Source organism: Lissotriton vulgaris, chromosome 7 (genome assembly GCF_964263255.1).
Source record: "Lissotriton vulgaris chromosome 7, aLisVul1.2, whole genome shotgun sequence".
Lineage (NCBI taxonomy): Eukaryota > Metazoa > Chordata > Amphibia > Caudata > Salamandridae > Lissotriton > Lissotriton vulgaris.
The window spans coordinates 139,769,487-139,791,122 of record NC_141695.1 but is presented as its reverse complement, the minus strand read 5'-3'; the positions used below and the strand labels follow the sequence as shown (position 1 = coordinate 139,791,122).

The 21,636-nt window shown below is 49.5% G+C and overlaps 1 protein-coding gene across 1 annotated transcript in view; it reads left to right on the top strand.

Annotated features, from left to right (window-relative positions):
- The window catches only part of LOC147701016 (phospholipase A2 inhibitor and Ly6/PLAUR domain-containing protein-like), a 773,169-nt gene that overhangs the window by 573,658 nt on the left and 177,875 nt on the right, over positions 1-21,636 (top strand). The gene's annotated exons all lie outside the window — the stretch shown is intronic.

The window sequence follows — 21,636 nt, the reverse complement described above, 5'->3', positions numbered from 1 at the left end:
ATTCTCTTGTTGACCGGGAGCCAGTGCAGGTCTCTCAGGTGTCCGGAGATGTGGCTGCGACGGGGGATGTCCAGGATGAGTCGTGCTGAGGCGTTCTGGATCTGCTGGAGTCTCTTCTGGAGTTTGGCAGTGGTTCCAGCGTAGAGGGAGTTGCCGTAGTCCAGACGGCTGGTGACGAGGGCCTGGGTGGCCGTCTTCCTGGTCTCGGTGGGGATCCACCGGAAGATCTTACGTAGCATGCGCAGGATGTTGAAGCACGACGAGGAGATGGCGTTGACCTGTCTGCTCATGGAGAGCGAGGAGTCCAGGATGAAGCCCAGGTTGCGTGCGTGGTCTGTTGGTTTGGGTGCGTTGCCTAGGGCGGGGGGCCACCAGGAGTAGTCCCAGGCGTAGGGTGAAGATCCCAGGATGATGACTTCCGTCTTGTCCGAGTTCAGTTTCAGGCGGCTGTTCTTCATCCATTCGGCTACCTCTTTCATTCCCTCGTGAAGGTTGGCTCTGGCGGTGGCGGGGTCATTGGTGAGGGAGAGGACCAGCTGGGTGTCGTCGGCATAGGAGATGATGTTGAGGTTGTGCTGGCGTGCGATGTCTGCGAGGGAGCTCATGTAGACGTTGAAGAGGGTTGGACTGAGCGAGGAGCCTTGAGGAACGCCGCAGATGACTTTGGTGGCTTCTGATCTGAACGGGGGAGGCGGACTCTCTGTGTCCTTCCGGCGAGGAAGGAGATGATCCACTCCAGTGCCTTCTCCTGGACTCCGACGTTGCTGAGGCGCTGCACTAGTGTACGGTGGCAGACAGTGTCGAAGGCCGCGGAGAGGTCTAGGAGGATGAGGGCTGCTGTTTCTCCGTTGTCAAGCAGGGCTCGGATGTCATCGTGGCTGCGATCAGGGCGGTCTCAGTGCTGTGGTCGGCCCCAAAGCCAGACTGCGAGAGGTCGAGGGATCCGTTCGTCTCGAGGAAGGGGGCCAGCTGCTTGTTGACGGTCTTCTCGATGACTTTTGCAGGGAACGGGAGCAGGGAGATGGGGTGGGGGGGGTCGGTGGGGTCGGCTGATGGCTTCTTTAGTAGAGAGCTGAGTTCGGCGTGTTTCCAGCTCTCCGGGAAGGTGGCGGTGTTGAATGAGGTGTTGATGATGTCCCACAGGTGGGGTGCGATGACAGCGTTGGCCTTGTTGAAGACGTGGTGAGGGCATGGGTCGGTCGGAGATCCGGAGTGGATGGAGTTCATCGTGCGGACGGTGTCTTCGGTGCTGATCGGGGTCCAGGCGCGGAGGGTGGTGGTGGGGGGCGGTGGTTCGGTCGTGGCGTGCGTCGGTTGAGTGCTGAAGCTGTTGTGTATGTCCGCGATCTTGTTGTGGAAGTAGGAGGCGAGGGAGTTGCAGAGGCAGGAACATGGGCATCATGCAGGGTAGACACCTGCGTCCCATAAAACGATCCCATAAGCGGGGTGGCACCCGCAAGGCACAAGGAGGAGGGGGGAATTCCTATGAGAGGGATTCCCTGGGGAAGAGCTGCAGCACTGCACTGCTCAGCTCCCAGGCTCTCCTTTTCCTGGGGAAATCAAAAAAAAGAGCTTAGCCTGCAAATAGCACGCAGGCAGGCTGTAACAAAGCCTTGGCAACCTCAAAGATAAAGCAACATGTCCAAGAAAAGTCCATCAGGTATCCAGGGGCTGGGCAGGGCCCAGGGAGGCAAGCCTTCCCCTGGGCCCAAGCAGCAGCACGCCGCTGGTTGATTCTAGTCAGAAATAAGAACAATTTTTAGAGTGTCACCGCTCCCTTTTTATACCCAAAATCCTTTGTCTTAAGGGTGCAGACAGTGTGAGAATCAGCTACAACTGGTTATGGGGAACTCCTTTCACTCGCCAGGCTAGGGACATCAGACGCACCACAGGGTGTGGAGCCAGCATTGTGGAGGGAAAACCCAGCCCTATTCACTCCCAGGTGCTATCTCCTCCCACCACTCTAGTGCAGATGCCGGCATTCAACCAAGGGCTGACTCAGACAACCTCCTGGGGGCTCCCCAGCACCTGTCACCCTCAAACCAGGCAGTCAATCCACAAGCAGGCCCAGGCACACTCCTGGAGTCAGGCTTCAGCCAGTCACGTGCCAGCAGACTCACTACACACGCACACTCATCTCTAGAAGTGGCACTTCCACACTAGACACATATTTGGCACATACATCATTACGCAGCATTCAATCTCACGAGTTCGCACATACCTGCACTCCCCACACAGCAGGAACTACCATGGTCACACATATTCCCCAAGCATTCCTATGGGAGGGCAGGTCACTCACCACACATACAGAGAGCTCACGCACTTTACACTGTACCACAGTGAAAAAGTGCGCAAAGGCCTAAAATCACCAACACCAGGTTCCAGAAACAGGCTATGAAAATGCAAAAAATGTTGGGGTGAACCTGCCAAAAAGGGCCAGGTCCAACACAACCCCCTTCCAGCCAAAACACAGGGTAGACCAATCATTCCACTGATGGGCTTCCCTGCTTTGGGTGACAAAACACGGACACGGGCCCGCACGGCAGGGACACCCTCCAGTTTTTCACCACTCTGAACCCACATGGATTTCTCTCAACAAGAACTCTCTGTCCCAACTAGGATACCCCACTGGCACTCCTTAGTCGTCCATGGCCAGGACCAGACCCTAGGTAATCCAAATGTCACAGGTCCCGACGACTCCACAGAGTGGGGGGTAGAAACCCCTGGCACACAATAGCCATCCTCCACTCTCCCTCTCAGGGTAGCTACAACTACCACTGATCCTTCAACCTAGGGACCACACCCTCAGGCTGACCAGAGGTCACGGGCAAGAATGCCCCACCCTACCTCTACTTCTGTGGTTCCGTACCCTCCCAGGGAAGCACCCACCAGAACACAACTCTCCCACCAGTTCTGGACCTCACTCCATCACTGGTCTACCACCTGGGATCTGGAAACTATTTCACTTCGGAGGTACAAAGCACACAGCACAGTCCCTCTTCAAGCAGGTGGGGGGACACAGCACACAGCAAAGTCCCCTTTCCTCTACTTAGTAGAAACAACAAACTGCAGGCGAGCCCCAGATCACACAGCAAGGGCAGCCCCCTCAGTCTCTTCAGCTGATCTACTTTGGCAGAGATTCCTTCTTGACCTGGAAGTTTCCTAATCTCATAACCTAGGGTCTAAACCCTCAGGCTGCACCAGGGTCAGAGGTAAGGACACTGTCCCTCTCTGCACCCCCTTCCACAGTTCTGCACCCTCCCACCTTGGAGCGGTACCCCTGGAAGCAAAACTGGTCAGGACACTGATTACAGATGCCCTTCCCTCCAGGTCAGGTTGAAGGACCTCCAGAGGCCCCACAAAATGGTCAAGCACTCTGGACGGTCAAGTGCTCAGCGAACCAGGACTTCGGCACCCTCCACTTAGGAGCGGTACTGCCCAACACCAGGACCGCCGGAGTTCTGGTTACAGACACTCCACGTCCTCTAGACACAGGAAGATCCTCCTCAAATGACCTGTAAGTACAGCCTAGGCCCCTGACCTGGGGCTCCCTTAAGGAACCCTCCAGGCCCTGAGACAGGGTTTTGGGCCAACGTGGGACACACCATCCCACACTCACTCTGCCTCCACTGAGACAGGACGTGAGCCCCTACACCCCTACCATCCTACTGGGACCTAGCTCTTCCCCTACACAGGATCATCAGATACACAAGCCACTACTTTTAGAATCACTCCCTAATGCCTCTGCAAGACATCTAGCACATCTAGCACACCACCAGACATCCACCCTCCTGTCCACTGCCTCTGCAGGACCTCCTGCACACCACCAGAAGTAACCCTCTTGTGCAAGCTCCTTTAAAAAACTCACACTAACTCCTCCAGTTCAACACACCACTCATCCACACACTCCCCCTCCAGACTAGTGAGACAGTTCCTCACTGCCCCTGACTCTTAACCTGTACCCCTCTTACTGAGCACCAGGCACCATACTCTGGGAAATGGGAATGGGACTTCACGCACTGTACACATTTTAGCTGCCACCACTGGATCCTACCATACTGGGGAATCCAGACACACACACTACACTCAGGGGATAACCACCCTCCTGAGCAAGCCATTTCTCCTCCACACTCCCTCTCTTCCATCTACCCACACAGGGATTGGGCACTGGACCCAGCAAGGGATTCCTTATCTATGGGAACCTCCCCCTCTACTGGCGTCCCGCCCTGTCATTTTCTCTCATCTGCCACTAAACATAAAGCGCAGGAACACCATTTGAACTCACACTCTTGAGGAAAAAAAAATCCCCAAAAAAATAAGCCCAAACATGTCACTATCTAAAAAAATGCTGAGTTTTGTAATTTAGCCAGCTGGCGCTGTGGCACTGCCCAAACACAAGTCCTAATCCTCACCGCTGTCCAACAATGTTAGAACTGGCTATTTCTGGTTGGCTAAGGCTGACGCCAAAGCTAGGCAGAAACCACCATTCTAGTCAGGGCAAGGGAGTCACACGCCAAGATAACCCCTGCTCACCCCCTTGGTAGCTTGGCACGAGCAGTAAGGCTAAACTCAGAGTCAATGTGTAAAGCATTTGCGCCAGCACACAACAGCAACAACATCCTAGGCACACCACAAAAGGAACTCCACACAAGATTATTATAAAATAACTTTTGTATTGTAAAAACACATCAGATAGTATCACACAAAATACATGGTGCCAACTGGCACGGGCAATATTCACAAGGGATTATTGACAGGCCACTGTCAGAATCGGAAATAGCACTTCTAGAATAAAGAATAATAAAGAATAAAAATCATAGTAGCACAAATGAGCAACTATGGCACAGAACCAGTAACCACTGGTAACAGGAACCAGGACCTCACTAGGACCACCTGTACTAAAAGAACAACCACCTAAGAATAAAATACATTTAGGGGTATAAACGAGAACACATTACCCATGATGCATGAAACACATTCAGAGGAGCAGTAAAGGAAAAACACATGATGTATAACCAACACATTCAGAAGTGTAAGAAAACACAATTGCGCAAACCATCACCTTAGGCAATTACTATCATAAACATAGCAAACTCACATTGCGCAAAAATCACATTAGACAAGGGGACTCAAAAAATCCCTGTGTCCAGAATGTCAGTGTCACGGTTAGCAGCGGACAAGTAATCCCAATGAAGAATACACAAGCCACTAACCTGAAGTGTCCAGCTAGCGGGGACCACGGCTAGATGATAGTCTTCCCTATACCAGATAGCACTGACCCTCCCCGTGTGACATACACACCGGAGACAGGTAGTCCTCCAGGTAAGGGGAAGGATAGTTGCTCGGGGAAGGTTGTTGTGAAGACATCCCTCAAGGTCTGGTCTGAGACTTGGGATGACTTCAAGGCACAACAATTGTCTATAGACACAAGAACACTTGTTAGCACTACAAATGGGCAGAGGCTATAAATGTAACAGTTAGACATATAACCAAATGTTCACTTACGGATAACCACCGCTTGTAATATCCTGAAGTCTGGTTTAGCAAAGACTCAAGTTCAAGCGAATGGGTTGCTGTTACTTCACAGCTAGCTCCACAGGAAAAAACAAGTTTCTGAAACGACCACCTCGTAGTTGGAATCACTACTGGTGGGATTGATGTTTTTAGTATCTGAATATCACAACTATCCTCAAGGATGTTCCGTAGATAAAGTAGAAAACTGTACTCTAATAGCACGGCCGTGCTAACTTTATGTACCTGAATTCTACTTACTGAAATACAACAAGGTTTCTTTGGCGTCCTCAGCGGGAAGGCAAGCGTCCGCGCACCCTCGGCTCTCGGCGTCCTCAGCGGGAAGGCAAGCGTCCGCGCACCCTCGGCTCTCGGTGTCCTCAGCGGGAAGGCAAGCGTCCGCGCACCTTTGATTCTCGAATAGCTAGTTCCCAACACGATCGATAAAACCGGAAGGATTGACAAGCATCCGGTGATGGGACAAGAGTGTTTTTATACGCTCTCAGAGGGCGTGGACAGATTCACCAGGCCCCGGGGCATTCTGGGAGATGTAGTGCTGCAGCGGTATTTCCTTACACTAGCTCTCCAGCTATGGGTAATCGCGACAGAACCCCCTCTCGAGGATCGCCGTCCCGGCGGTCGACCTGGCTTCCCTGGATTCTGCAGATGGAATTGTGTCACCAATTCAGGGCAGTGGAGATTCTGCTCTGGTTCTTAAGTTCTCTCCTCAACCCCAAATACCTTCCAACCAACCAAATACTGCACTCTGCCCCGATGGATCCGTGAATCCAACAACTCCTCTACCTCATATTCCTCCAATCCCTCCACCAACACAGGGGCTGGATGTACAGGTAATCTAGTGTCCAAAGGACAAGGCAGGAGCAGGGAGACGTGAAAAACAGGATGGATTCTCCAGTTCTGGGGAATCGACAATTTCAATGCCACAATGGTTGATGACTTCCTCGACACTATAGGGACCAATGTATCTAGGTTTGAGTTTGTTAATACCCCGGAGATAAATGTTTTTAGTGGAAAGCCATACCTTGTCCCCCACCTGGTAGACCGGTTCTGGTGTGCGTTTCTTGTCGGCGTAGCGTTTCTGCGAGGCTTGAGCTTCCGCCAGGTGACGTTTCGCATCTATCCTTACAGCCTGTAAATGCGCATGATGTTCTTGTATACTGGGTAGGTTGGTTGATACCAGCCAATCGAATGGCAGTATGTTTGGATGATATCCAAGCAGGCAAAAGAAAGGGGAACAACCCAGAGTGGAATGGTCTGAGTTATTGTACGTGAATTCCGCTAGCCATAAGAGAGTCACCCAATCCGTCGAGTTTTGCAAAGTGAAGCAACGCAGATATTGCTCAATTGTTTGGTTGAGCCTTTCCGTTTTTCCATCTGTCTGCGGGTGGTAACTGGTAGAGAGCCTGACATCTATAGCTAACGATTCACAAAGGGCTTTCCAAAAACGGGATGTGAATTGAGATCCCCTGTCGGTGATGAAGACTCTCGGAATGCCATGAGCCCTGATGAGATGCTGCAATATTACCATGGCTAATTCCGCAGATGTGAGCAGACCCTCCAAAGGTACAAAATGACCCATTTTGGTTAAATGATCCACAATCACCAGAACAGTCGTTTTTCCTTGGCACACAGGCATTTCCACTCTGGACGGTCAAGTGCTCAGCGAACCAGGACTTCGGCACCCTCCACTTAGGAGCGGTACTGCCCAACACCAGGACCGCCGGAGTTCTGGTTACAGACACTCCACGTCCTCTAGACACAGGAAGATCCTCCTCAAATGACCTGTAAGTACAGCCTAGGCCCCTGACCTGGCGCTCCCTTAAGGAACCCTCCAGGCCCTGAGACAGGGTTTTGGGCCAACGTGGGACACACCATCCCACACTCACTCTGCCTCCACTGAGACAGGACGTGAGCCCCTACACCCCTACCATCCTACTGGGACCTAGCTCTTCCCCTACACAGGATCATCAGATACACAAGCCACTACTTTTAGAATCACTCCCTAATGCCTCTGCAAGACATCTAGCACATCTAGCACACCACCAGACATCCACCCTCCTGTCCACTGCCTCTGCAGGACCTCCTGCACACCACCAGAGGTAACCGTCTTGTGCAAGCTCCTTTAAAAAACTCACACTAACTCCTCCAGTTCAACACACCACTCATCCACACACTCCCCCTCCAGACTAGTGAGACAGTTCCTCACTGCCCCTGACTCTTAACCTGTACCCCTCTTACTGAGCACCAGGCACCATACTCTGGGAAATGGGAATGGGACTTCACGCACTGTACACATTTTAGCTGCCACCACTGGATCCTACCATACTGGGGAATCCAGACACACACACTACACTCAGGGGATAACCACCCTCCTGAGCAAGCCATTTCTCCTCCACACTCCCTCTCTTCCATCTACCCACACAGGGATTGGGCACTGGACCCAGCAAGGGATTCCTTATCTATGGGAACCTCCCCCTCTACTGGCGTCCCGCCCTGTCATTTTCTCTCATCTGCCACTAAACATAAAGCGCAGGAACACCATTTGAACTCACACTCTTGAGGAAAAAAAAATCCCAAAAAAAATAAGCCCAAACATGTCACTATCTAAAAAAATGCTGAGTTTTGTAATTTAGCCAGCTGGCGCTGTGGCACTGCCCAAACACAAGTCCTAATCCTCACCGCTGTCCAACAATGTTAGAACTGGCTATTTCTGGTTGGCTAAAGCTGACGCCAAAGCTAGGCAGAAACCACCATTCTAGTCAGGGCAAGGGAGTCACACGCCAAAATAACCCCTGCTCACCCCCTTGGTAGCTTGGCACGAGCAGTAAGGCTAAACTCAGAGTCAATGTGTAAAGCATTTGCGCCAGCACACAACAGCAACAACATCCTAGGCACACCACAAAAGGAACTCCACACAAGATTATTATAAAATAACTTTTGTATTGTAAAAACACATCAGATAGTATCACACAAAATACATGGTGCCAACTGGCACGGGCAATATTCACAAGGGATTATTGACAGGCCACTGTCAGAATCAGAAATAGCACTTCTAGAATAAAGAATAATAAAGAATAAAAATCATAGTCACACAAATTAGCAACTATGGCACAGAACCAGTAACCACTGGTAACAGGAACCAGGACCTCACTAGGACCACCTGTACTAAAAGAACAACCACCTAAGAATAAAATACATTTAGGGGTATAAACGAGAACACATTACCCATGATGCATGAAACACATTCAGAGGAGCAGTAAAGGAAAAACACATGATGTATAACCAACACATTCAGAAGTGTAAGAAAACACAATTGCGCAAACCATCACCTTAGGCAATTACTATCATAAACATAGCAAACTCACATTGCGCAAAAATCACATTAGGGCCTTGCGCCCTACCCACATACCAGCCCCCCTGGCCAACTGGCCATGCAACAAGGGGACTCAAAAAAACCCTGTGTCCAGAATGTCAGTGTCACGGTTAGCAGCGGACAAGTAATCCCAATGAAGAATACACAAGCCACTAACCTGAAGTGTCCAGCTAGCGGGGACCACGGCTAGATGATAGTCTTCCCTATACCAGATAGCACTGACCCTCCCCGTGTGACATACACACCGGAGACAGGTAGTCCTCCAGGTAAGGGGAAGGATAGTTGCTCGGGGAAGGTTGTTGTGAAGACATCCCTCAAGGTCTGGTCTGAGACTTCGGATGACTTCAAGGCACAACAATTGTCTATAGACACAAGAACACTTGTTAGCACTACAAATGGGCAGAGGCTATAAATGTAACAGTTAGACATATAACCAAGTGTTCACTTACGGATAACCACCGCTTGTAATATCCTGAAGTCTGGTTTAGCAAAGACTCAAGTTCAAGCTCGTGCCAAGTACTTCACAGCTAGTTCCACAGGAAAAAACAAGTTTCTGAAACGACCACCTCGTAGTTGGAATCACTACTGGTGGGATTGATGTTTTTAGTATCTGAATATCACAACTATCCTCAAGGATGTTCCGTAGATAAAGTAGAAAACTGTACTCTAATAGCACGGCCGTGCTAACTTTATGTACCTGAATTCTACTTACTGAAATACAACAAGGTTTCTTTGGCGTCCTCAGCGGGAAGGCAAGCGTCCGCGCACCCTCGGCTCTCGGCGTCCTCAGCGGGAAGGCAAGCGTCCGCGCACCCTCGGCTCTCGGTGTCCTCAGCGGGAAGGCAAGCGTCCGCGCACCTTTGATTCTCGAATAGCTAGTTCCCAACACGATCGATAAAACCGGAAGGATTGACAAGCATCCGGTGATGGGACAAGAGTGTTTTTATACGCTCTCAGAGGGCGTGGACAGATTCACCAGGCCCCGGGGCATTCTGGGAGATGTAGTGCTGCAGCGGTATTTCCTTACACTAGCTCTCCAGCTATGGGTAATCGCGACAGAACCCCCTCTCGAGGATCGCCGTCCCGGCGGTCGACCTGGCTTCCCTGGATTCTGCAGATGGAATTGTGTCACCAATTTAGGGCAGTGGAGATTCTGCTCTGGTTCCCAAGTTCTCTCCTCAACCCCAAATCCCTTCCAACCAACCAAATACTGCACTCTGCCCCGATGGATCCGTGAATCCAACAACTCTTCTACCTCATATTCCTCCAATCCCTCCACCAACACAGGGGCTGGATGTACAGGTAATCTAGTGTCCAAAGGACAAGGCAGGAGCAGGGAGACGTGAAAAACAGGATGGATTCTCCAGTTCTGGGGAATCGACAATTTCAATGCCACAGGGTTGATGACTTCCTCGACACTATAGGGACCAATGTATCTAGGTTTGAGTTTGTTAATACCCCGGAGATGAATGTTTTTAGTGGAAAGCCCTACCTTGTCCCCCACCTGGTAGACCGGTTCTGGAGTGCGTTTCTTGTCGGCGTAGCGTTTCTGCGAGGCTTGAGCTTCCGCCAGGTGACGTTTCGCATCTATCCTTACAGCCTGTAAATGCGCATGATGTTCTTGTATACTGGGTAGGTTGGTTGATACCAGCCAATCGAATGGCAGTATGTTTGGATGATATCCAAGCAGGCAAAAGAAAGGGGAACAACCCAGAGTGGAATGGTCTGAGTTATTGTACGTGAATTCCGCTAGCCATAAGAGAGTCACCCAATCCGTCGAGTTTTGCAAAGTGAAGCAACGCAGATATTGCTCAATTGTTTGGTTGAGCCTTTCCGTTTTTCCATCTGTCTGCGGGTGGTAACTGGTAGAGAGCCTGACATCTATAGCTAACGATTCACAAAGGGCTTTCCAAAAACGGGATGTGAATTGAGATCCCCTGTCGGTGATGAAGACTCTCGGAATGCCATGAGCCCTGATGAGATGCTGCAATATTACCATGGCTAATTCCGCAGATGTGAGCAGACCCTCCAAAGGTACAAAATGACCCATTTTGGTTAAATGATCCACAATCACCAGAACAGTCGTTTTTCCTTGGCACACAGGCATTTCCACGATGAAGTCCATTGAGACCGTATGCCACGGTTTAGGGGGCACTGGAATAGGGCGTAGCAGCCCTGTAGGTCTGGTGTGTTTCGCTTTACCTTGGGTACACACTGAACAATTCCTTACATATTTTTTTACATCAGTTCGTAAAGAAGGCCACCAGAATGATCGCTCTATAGTCGCGATAGTCCGGCACAAACAAGGCTTGCCGGTAATATAGGAGTTCGTCGGTTTGTGATCGCCATTGGGATCTTCTTGCAGCCAGGTTTGGACATCGACATCCGTTAATGCCACTCTTATATCCTCGATAAAGTCTGTGGAGGTGAGCAAAGCAATGGTGTTTTCGGGAAAGGATTTTTCAGGCAGGATTGATGATGGTTCAACTGGGACCTCAGACTGGGGTTCTTGAGTGTCTTGATTCCTGGAGAGGGCATCAGCTTTTGAGGGCCGGGACGATATTTGATAACGAAGTCGTAATCAGAAAAAAAGAGAGTCCATCTCAATTGCCTGGGAATCAGAGCCTTTGCTGTTTTTAAGAACAACAAGTTCCGATGGTCCGTATAGATTTCAATGGTATGTCGAGCTCCTAGCAGGTAATGTCTCCATTCTTCACAACCTCTCTTGATGGCAAGCAACTCTTTGTCTGTGATAGAATAGTTGATTTCACTGCGACTGAGTTTCTTTGACTAGAATGCAACCGGGTGTATCTGTCCTGTTTCGGGGTGGCGTTGCGAGAGCACCCCTCCCAAAGCATACTGTGAGGCATCTGTTTCCAGAATGAATGGAAGTTGGGAATCGGGATGTCGCAATATAGGGGCCTGGGTGAAACTGTCTTTTAGAATACAGAATGACTGTTCGGCTTCCTCACCCCACTTGAAGGGAATGTTTTTCCGTAACAGAGTGGAAATGGGGTGGATGATTTTAGAGAAGTCCTTTATGAAACGTCTATAATAGTTAGCAAAGCCAAGTAAGTAAAATGCTTTATTGTACAGTTAATAAAAACCATTACAAATAGCTTTTAGCAATAAAAGAAATGGTCAGTTAAAAGAAGAAGGAAACAAATTAAAAAGGTCGGTATAAAACCGTAAAAGGTTGGACAATGTTCATCCAGCATTAAATACGGATATATTTCTGTTTTAAGTAGGAATTTGTGCTTCTGTCCAGGCGCTTGCTTCCGGCAATTGGGTTATTCTTTCCCCACCGGGGGCAGACCGGCTATCTCCCATGATGATCGTGCCTCTTGGGGGAAATGATTTAATGTTCTTGATCTGTGTGGGTTTCTTGCCCGGTCTGAGGGCTGGAAGCAGGTGATGTTATGTAGGTGGTATCGGTGTCCACTTGTAGTCTCGTCATTTTGAGGCTGGATTCTGCCACTCCGAGATATTTTACCAGTCGGCAGGCCATCTGCACGTCATCTCCTCTGAAGCAGCTCAAAACTGCTTCTCTGCAGGACCTGATTCCCTTATTTAAAAATAAGGGTCTCAATAGGTTCTTCCGGTCTTGCTGCAGCTCTTTACAAATGGTTATGAGGTGTGTGATGTTTTCCTCGTATATTCCGCACAGGCGGCATTTTGCTGGTTTTGGTGGCCGCAGCCATGGGGCCATATGGTCCGCTGCTGGTAGCACTCCAAGTCGTAGTTTTAAAAACGATTCTTTTGTTGATTTGGAGAAGCTGTTCACCAGGTACGACTGTGGAGTGAGTTTATTATATGTTTGCACGGTCAGCCAGCCGTGTGCTCTCTTTGCTAGTGAAGCTTTGTCTTGCAGGAGGGTTTCTTTCTTGACGATTTTGTTTATGATTTTTTTGAAACCTAATGGGCTCCCTTGGAGGTCCCATAGCTGCCTTGCCCCAAGATGATTGATGGCATCCTCCAGGAAGTGTCTTGCTGGACTGTTGCTTTTACTTTGTAGCTCTTTCCAGAGGAGTGCGTTAAGGGTGTTTTCTTCTCCTCTGCTTATTTTGTACCAGGTCTTAAGGTAAGTTCCCTTTCGTGCAAGTTCTTCTTTGGCCATCCCAAATTCTAGGCGGATCTGCGCCGGTGAGATGTATTTCGGAAGACCGAACATGATGCGCATTGCTTTTGAGACTACTCTGTTCAGAGTTCCCGTGTCCCTCCCTCTCATTGCTTCGCTTCCATATGTGATAGATGGAATCAGCTTGGCTTGGATTACTTGTAAGAAGGGGGCGAGGTTTAGGCCAACGATTTTGTTTTTGAGGTTCCTAAGTGATGCTGCTATCATTAAGCCTCTCCTCTTGATCTCCTCCAGTTGTGGTTTAAAGCTACCCCTATCGTCTATAATCACTCCCAGGTAACAATATTTGTTTGTGGTCACCAGTTTGTTCGAGTCCAAGTGCCATCTAAATGGTAGGTTTTTCTTACGATAATTAAGGGGCAAGATTTTTGTTTTGCTGTAGTTAATACAGAGTTTATTGGCTTTGGAGTATTCCACAGTGATGTCGAGGAGCCTTTGTAGCCCAATCTGTGTCCGGCTGATCAGCACCAGGTCATCGGCGTAGAATAGGGAAGAAAGCTGTTTGCCCCCTAGTTTTGGAGCATGTGAGTTGTTTGCGTTTAATTTTGTGGATAATTCAGCCATAAAAAGGTTGAATAGGGTTGGCGCTAAAACGCAGCCTTGTTTTACACCTGTGTGGGTTTGAATTTTCTTGGTTAGGAAATCTCCAGGGCCTAGTTTGACCTGCACCCACGTGTCGCTGTGCAGGAGAATTAGCTGGTTCAGTAGGTCGTCAGGGATGTTCATTCTTTTCAGTTTTTTCCAGAGGAGGTTTCTGTCTACCCGGTCGAATGCAGCGCTATAGTCTATGAAGCACAGGTACAAGGGATAGTTCCCTTCTTGCGCTGAGTCGATCAGTAATGACAGGGCTAGGATATTGGTAGATGTCCCCATGTTTTTCCTGAAGCCGGTTTGGTTGAACGGGATTGTTGAGGTTTCTTCTACCCATAGAGTTAGTTCCTGAAGTAAGAGGCCTGCGTAGTACTTGGCCTCGTTGTCTAGAAGGGCTATTAGCCGATAACTTTTAGGATCCTTTCTATCTCCTTTTTTGTATATTGGGGATATAATTGCCCCCCTCCAGGATTGTGGGATTGTGGATGTTTGCCAGATTTTTTCGAACATTGGTTTGAGATTAATTGCCCAATATTTTGGGTCTTGCTTAAATATTATTGGTGGTATGCCATTAGGGCCGGGGGCTCCGTCTCTTCTGCCTTTTGTAATTCTTTTAATAATTTGTTCCGTCGTGATTATTGCAGCTTCGTTCGTTCTCCAATGTTCTTGGTGTGGAGACGGGTATTCATCCGTCTTTCCATTGTCGGCGCCTGTTTCTTTCCCCCTTCCTTTATTCTCACTGAAGTGAGTGCTGAAATAGATTATCCAGTCATCCTCTGTCACCTGTGAGTCAATCCCTCGATTTTTTCCATTGATCTGTGCATTGATCTTTTGCCAGAACTGCGCACTGCAATTTGTTTTGGCATCATGTAGGAGTTTTCCCCAAAAAGCCTCTTCCTCTTCTCTTTTTTGCTGCCATAATAATTTCTTACGCTCTCCTTTTAGCTGTCTGAGCTCGTGGAGGAGGGACGGATCTGTTTTAGCTCTTCGTAGAGTCCGATTTATCATTGTCTTAAGTGTTTTTAGCCTGCTGCTGTTTCGAAAGTTGTTGCATCTTTTCTGTGTCTTGTTACAGCAGTTTCTTGTTCGTGTTTCAAGCTCTTTTCTCTGCGCGGTGTCTCTCATTTGTTTTACAAACACTTCCCAGCTTGTTATCGGGTTGTGCGTAATACGTTGAGCTTCGTTGAGGGAGCGTATCGCTTGCTCTAGTAGTTTTTCTGGGTTGGAGACTTTACATTGTATCCGTCTTTCATTTGATGTGAAGTCCGTACCTACGTTGTTCGAGTTGGGAAGCTTTAGTGTCGCTGATATGTGCATTACTGTTTCCTGAGGCAGGTGGTCGCTACAGTCAGTAAGACCAATTCTAAAGTCTACAACTCTATGGTATAGACTACGGGATACAAAAGTGAAGTCTATGGTGGAGCTTGCCTGGGTACTGTGAAATGTTGCTGACTGCGGTTGGTCCCCTGGAAATTTTCCGTTAAGTGCCCTAAGTCCTAGCTCCTCTAGTGAAGCCAGCAGGGTCCTTGTAGTTTTTGTACTTCTGCCCCCTGCGGTGCGGTCTTGCCGATTAGATTCCCAGGCGAATGGGTCCTCATCATATTTAGTGCCCGTGGCTGCTTCGCTCAGCAAATTTAGGTTAAAATCCCCTGAGATAATGATGTTATTCGTGAGCTCAGCCTTCACCAATTTCACAAGTTCTTCCTTCAGTTGTCGAGCTCCCTTCATTTTCTCCCTCGGGTGTAGATAGAGGTTTATAAAGATTATATCCTCGTTTGGGTCTTGCACGCGGGGTGACAGTCGTAGAGCTAACATTGCATTTGGGGAAGGTAAGTTGTAATTTAGCTGGTCTACTTTTAATATCGCTGTTAATGCACTGTAGGTAGCAAGGCCTCCTTTCTTGTGGCCGAAAAGCGAGCTCTGGGTGGGCGGTAAGGAGTTCAGTGTATACCCTGGCAGAATTGGAGGTGATTCGGTCCAAGTTTCTTGTATGGCGATGATGTCGAATTTTGTCAGGTGATTGCCTAAGTCAATGTCTGTGAACTTGTCCCCGGTGCCGTTGATGTTCCATGAACATATGCTTAGGGTATTAGGTTTTTTGGCTGTTTTTGTTTTTGTTTGTCATTGGCTTGTCTCTTTCGCATTTAGAGACTTTGCAAGCCAGTTCCGATTGGGTGAGGCCCTCTTGTCGTTAGTCAGTGACCTTGTTTCTTCCAGATTCAGGTGCAGTTGTCTCTCTGGCGTTTTGCTTCTGGCTCCTCTTAAGACAGTTCTTTTGAGGATCGGCTCCTTGGACTTCTTTTGGAAGCTGTCGTATAAGAAGGGTTCCGGGTATTTTGTGGGCGAGAAAGTTTGAAGTTCTATGCCCCAAGAGTCAAATCTTTCCTTTTCTTTTAGTATTCTTTCAGGGAATTCTCCTGTGGTCCATGTGGTTTTTGTCGACTCTGCCCCAGAATGGCTCCGAGATTCGATAAATTCAACGGATTCCAAGTCTGCTGATGTGATGGTTTTGAGGGTCTCTATTGTTTTTAGTAGCCGCAAGATGTTTCCCCTGTTTAAGAAGTCCATTGGACCTCTGGAGTGGTATTTAGGGTGGAATATTACTATCGTTGTTGATCCGTCTGGCCCCTTATCTCTTGCCTTGGTGTTTTCTTCGTCGGCGGGTTTGGATTCCCCTGGGATAAAGGTTGCCTTTGGAGCGGTTTTTTTGGGTTGATCAGTCTTTATGATACTTTCTCGCAGGTTGCGGCCTGAGAGGTTTAGTCTTGTCGTTATAATCAACTTGGGACTTCCTGTGATTTGCATTTCAGCCCGATTTCCAGGGCTGTTATTGGCAAGATGCGCCGTATTTTGTTTTGTGCTTTCTTGAGTGTCACTGTCAGGTGGGTCTGAAGTTTTTTGTTGATTATGCCCCACATTGTTCTCCACGGGCCCTATGTTATTGCCCCTTTCTGGCATACTCCGCGTGTCTTTCTGGGTTTTAGGCACGGGGCTGGTGGTTGAGCCACTAGGTGGGGTAGGGCCGATACCAGTTTTGTCCACTGGGGTCGTATTTTCCCTGTTGGAGGTCGTGGGGTTTATTTCTTCCTTTTCCCTGGTTACACTTGTTTGTAAAGAGTTGGTCGCTGTTTGATCACTGTTGTGGGCCTTGCCCCAGGCTATACACCCTGTCAGTTTCCTTTGGTTTCTTCCCTTTCTTTTCTGTTTTCTTCTGACTTTTCCTTGGGATTGTTGCTGGGAGCTTGCTTCCCCTTTTGGATTACTTTTATCTGCGTCTGATGTGGATGCTGCGGGATTTTGCACTCGACCAGTTAGGTAGCTATTGGTGATCGGTGTCTTCATTTGAGTTATTTTGTCCCTTGTTGGATGTGAATTAGAGGGAGTCTTTGGGGGCCAGTTGGTAAGAGTCTTTGGGGGCTTATGCTGTGTTGGTTGGGGATCATCTTGCCCGGTAGTTGTGTTTAGTTCTTTCTCCTCGGTTTGCCTGAGAGGATAGCTGTTTTTGGCAACCGTCCTGAAATCAGATAGGAGGTTTCCCAGTGCTGCTGGTAGTGTTGCTAGTTTATCCACTATGGTGATGCAGGTGCAGTTAGATGCTGTAAGCTGTGTCTCTGCTTGTGCCCTTTTTATCAGATCGTTCAGGTCTGCTAGTTTACCGTCAATATTTGCCACGTATGTGGCCAGAGTGTTGAGGACAGAAAGTTGCAGATCCATCTTGTCAGATTGATACTGGATGGCATTAACTGATAGTTGCATTGTCTGCAAGAGAGATGCCCAGATGTCTGCGTTCTTCTTAGTCCTTTCTTTTTCCGGGCTGTCGCTGGAGCCGTTTCTTTGCTTTCCCTGTTCCGGTTCCTCTGGGTTAGGTGCTGCCAGTTCTACCCATTCTTCCGGAGTGAAGTACGAGGTGTTCAGGTCAAGCAGCATGGGGATTGTGGGGATTGTGAGACCTAACTTAGGCGGTGAAGACAAGTCTGGTTGAGTCCGAGTTTTTGTGCCTAGGTGTTGTAGTACAGGCTCTTCAACCGTCCTTTTTAGATTCATTTCTTCAAGTTGTTCCGGATCTGTTGTATGCAGAGGACTACCGCCATAGTCCTGTTGCTCCTGTGTGGATTTGCCATTTGCTTGCCAGGCCTTGCCGGGAACTTCTGCTGAGCTCGGACCGTGCTTATTGCCAGGATCAGGGGTCACTTGTGCCCTCGTTTCCATTTTCCATGTGTGCTTGGAGGGTGATGATTCTTTTAGTCCCTCTTGAGTTTTTGTCGTTTGGGCTTTGTTTGTCCTGGCCCAGGAGGGTTCTTCCGCTGGCCCCCTGTTTTTTACCTGGTCTGCCGTCATATCTTGTCCTCGATGAGCCTCGCGGGGTCCTTTTCGGCCCTGGGGACTCGGCTGGAGTGCAGGAGGGTCGCATTTCTTTGCCTCCTTCTCGTCAAAGTTATCTCTTGAACTTGCTGGACTACTGGGGGTTGTGTGGTTTGTGTTGTAGCCCTCCTTGATTCCTGTTGCTTCATGGTTTACAGTTCGAGTCCCCGGGTTCTCCGAGTTCTCCGTTGAGCCCACCATTGGGTCCTCCTTGTCTTCGCTGTTTTGATTAGTATTCCCATCTTCCATTATGGTGGCTTCTTGGCTCCCCCTCTCTGATTTTCTTCTGTTCTCTGGTGCTAGTTCTTGTTCCTTTTGGCTTTCCTGGGATCCCAGGGTTGATTCTGGGGATCCCGGTGAGGCCCCATTCTGTGTGTATGTCTCCTCTGATACTGCACTTTCTGGGCCCTGCTCCATGAGGATTGTCCTGTGAGTTTTGATTGGGTTGAGTGGGCTTGGTAGGTTAGGTTTATTGACATTGTTGTTCAAGTAGAGGAGCATGCTGGGATCTTTAATAAATGCAAATTTTGTGTAGATTTTGGGTTGAACAGATGGTTTACTACTAGTTTGGTTGTGTCGGTGTCCTTGTGCCTCCGAACCTCCCGGGCTGGCTAGTCCCGGGAGCAAGGGAGACAACTGAGAGGGTTCCTCGTCTCCTTTTTTTTCCCCCCTGTTCTCCCAGCTTGCATCGCTCGTGTCCATCAGGTCCTTCTTTAGCTTCTTTTTTGTCTGCCTAGGCTTTCTCGTGAGGTTCGGGGGTGCATTATGTTCTGTGTTGTCCCTTATCCTCCCCGACCTCATCCTGCGTCTCCTTTGCTTTCTTTGCTTTCTTTTCTTTCCTCTTTAAATTTGATTTTCCTGGCGTCCCGGGGTCTGCTGGGTTTATTGTCTGGTCCCTTCTAAGCCTTCCCTGTTTTCCACCTGTTGCCTTTGTTAGCCACGTTGCCTCGTGTTGTGTCGCTTAACACCCCTCTGCTCGCCTTCTTGCTATCACCACACCTTGGTCCCTGTGTTATGTCACTTTGCCCTTACACTTTGCCCCACTTTGCGCCTTGTGGTTAAGGTTAGGGCAAGTGGGGAGTAGAGACTACTCTGCCGATGGGATTGGCAGAGGATAGAGGTCAGTATGGGCCCCCGTCAGTGTCTGTGGCAGGCTCTATGGCTCTATGGCAGGCCCCGGTTGACACTGGTTTAGGCTTAGGTTAGAGTCTCGCCTAGGGTCTGCGGGTCGGGGGGGAGGTCTGATAGTGTGAGCAGTAGTCCGCGGATGCTGCGTTGTTTCCTGTTGCGTTCTGTGGGGCTGTGGGGCTATAGCTCTGTATGGGGCTGTGGTGCAGGGTGGGGTGATGAGGTGATGAGGTGGTGAGAAGGTCACCAGTCCTGCGCTGCTGGTTCCCCCGGCTCCCCCTAGCTCCCTGCTGCCCCCCCCTGCCCCCGCCTGCTGCCTCTTACCTCGCGCCTGCACCACTGCTCCTCGCTGCCACCGTCCTCTTAGACGCCTTCCTCTTGGCGCTGCCTGGTGCTGGTGCAGGCGCTGGGTGGCCGCAACTGGGGGCTTGAGGCTATTTTTTTTTTTGTTTTGGGGGTCAGGGGTGGAGTTGTAGCTTCGGCTCGATCAGCCGGCTGTCGGGCTCCGTTGTCACTCGCGGCACCTCCTCAGCTCTCCCAGCACTCTGCCGGCGCTCACCCTGCTGCGCTCGTCCTGCTCACATCCCCGGCAGCTCGGCGTCAGCTCGGCGTCCGCTTTGGCACTTGGTGCACCTAGGCTGTGCAGGGTCCAGGGTGCAGGGTCTGCTGGTGCCTCGGGTCAAGTGTCCCTGCCACCGCGGGTGGAGGGAGCTGTGCGGCGGTGGGGGCTGCCGGTAGTGACCCCGATTCTCGCCGGTTGGCGTGCTCTCCGCTAACCGCTAACTGCTGCCTGTGTGCGGTAGTGTCTGGCGTCTCCGTCAGTTCTCTGACTCTCTGGCGCTCTCTCGTGGTTCTTTGCAGGACGTACACCAGATGACCTGTATTACAAAAAATATGGCGTCCCCTCGACCAAGACTGAGACAGCAGAGTTAGCAAAGCCAAGGAAACTCTGCACCGATTTGACGTCTTTTGGGGTTTTCCAATTCGTTATGGCTTCAACCTTCCCACTTTCCATCTGAAAGCCCTTGGCGTTGATCACGTACCCCAGGAAGGAGACTTCTGTGGCATGGAAGAGGCACTTTTCCAGTTTGGCAAACAGCTGGTGTTGTTGTAAACGACTCAGAACTTCCTTGACATGCTGTTCATGTTCCTGGAGAGTACTGGAGTATACCAGGATGTCGTCAATGTACACCATACAGATGGTATCCAGAAGGCCCCTGAGCACTTCGTCCATAAAGAATTGGAATGCTGCAGGGCATGATATTATATTCGAACAAACCGAACTTTGTTCTGAACGCTGTCTTCCACTCGTCGCCCTTCTTTACCCGGACCAGATGATAGGCCCCTCTCAGATCTAGCTTGGTGAAGTAACGAGCGCCCTTTATCTGGTCCATCATGACTGGAATCAATGGAAGGGGGTATCTATTCTTCACCGTGATGTTGTTCAAGGCTCTGTAGTCTATGCAGGGTCTCAATTCTGCACAGTCCTTCTTCGGGATGAAGAATAGAGGCGAAGAAGCAGGTGAAGTGGAATGGCTGATGAATCCAGTAGCTAAGTTATCCTCAATGTAGCTCTGAAGATAGGTATTTTCATGTTCTGTCAAGACATACACTCGACTACACGGAATAGCCGCACCAGGGAGGAGTTTGATGCAGCAGTCGTAGACCCGGTGTGGGGGTAAACCGGTAGCTTTCTGTTTATCAAACAGAGAACGGAATTCATTATAAATCTCTGGTAGATTGGACGTGCTGCATATGTTTGTCTCTACGCATGCTACAGCCAGATGGCAGATACCAGGACGCTCTTCTTCTCCAGTAGATAAAGAAAAAGGGTGGTAACAATGTTCCATACAGTAGGGGGAGGTTAAAGCTTCTGTGCGAGCAGACCAACTCACCACGGGATCGTGTAGCGTGAGCCATGGCATGCCTAAGATCAGGCGAAATTGGGGAGCAGCAATCAAATCAAACTGGATATACTCCGTGTGTTCCCCATGCTGCATTTGCACAGGGATGGTATGTTTGATAACAGGCCCAAATGACAAGGTGGATCCATCCACGGCCTTCACATGTTCTGGTTCTTCTTTCTGTTCCCACGATATCCCAAGGGACTCTGCGTAGTCAATGTCCATATAATTTCCCGTGGCTCCTGAATCTAACAGCGCATCCATCTGCGTCACGTTATCCCTCTTTGTTCATAGGGACACAGGCAAGTTCATATGAGCTACAGCCAGCATCATCGTATTGGCAAGTAAGGTGAAGATCGTTGATTGTTTTCGATCCGTCCCAGAGATCTCAACCTGGGTTGGACATTCTAGTTTTCCGACGTCTCTGTAAATGTAAATGTAAATGTATTGGCATTTATATAGCGCACTACTTACCCGTAGGGTCCCAAGGCGCTTCGACCGCTGCGAAACCCTTCCTGGCTTCCCTGAGAGATGGTCCCTTAATGGGTATCTCCAGGGTGAGACCAGGCATCCCCGGCGGTCTGGTGGGGCCATTAGTGAAGATGAGG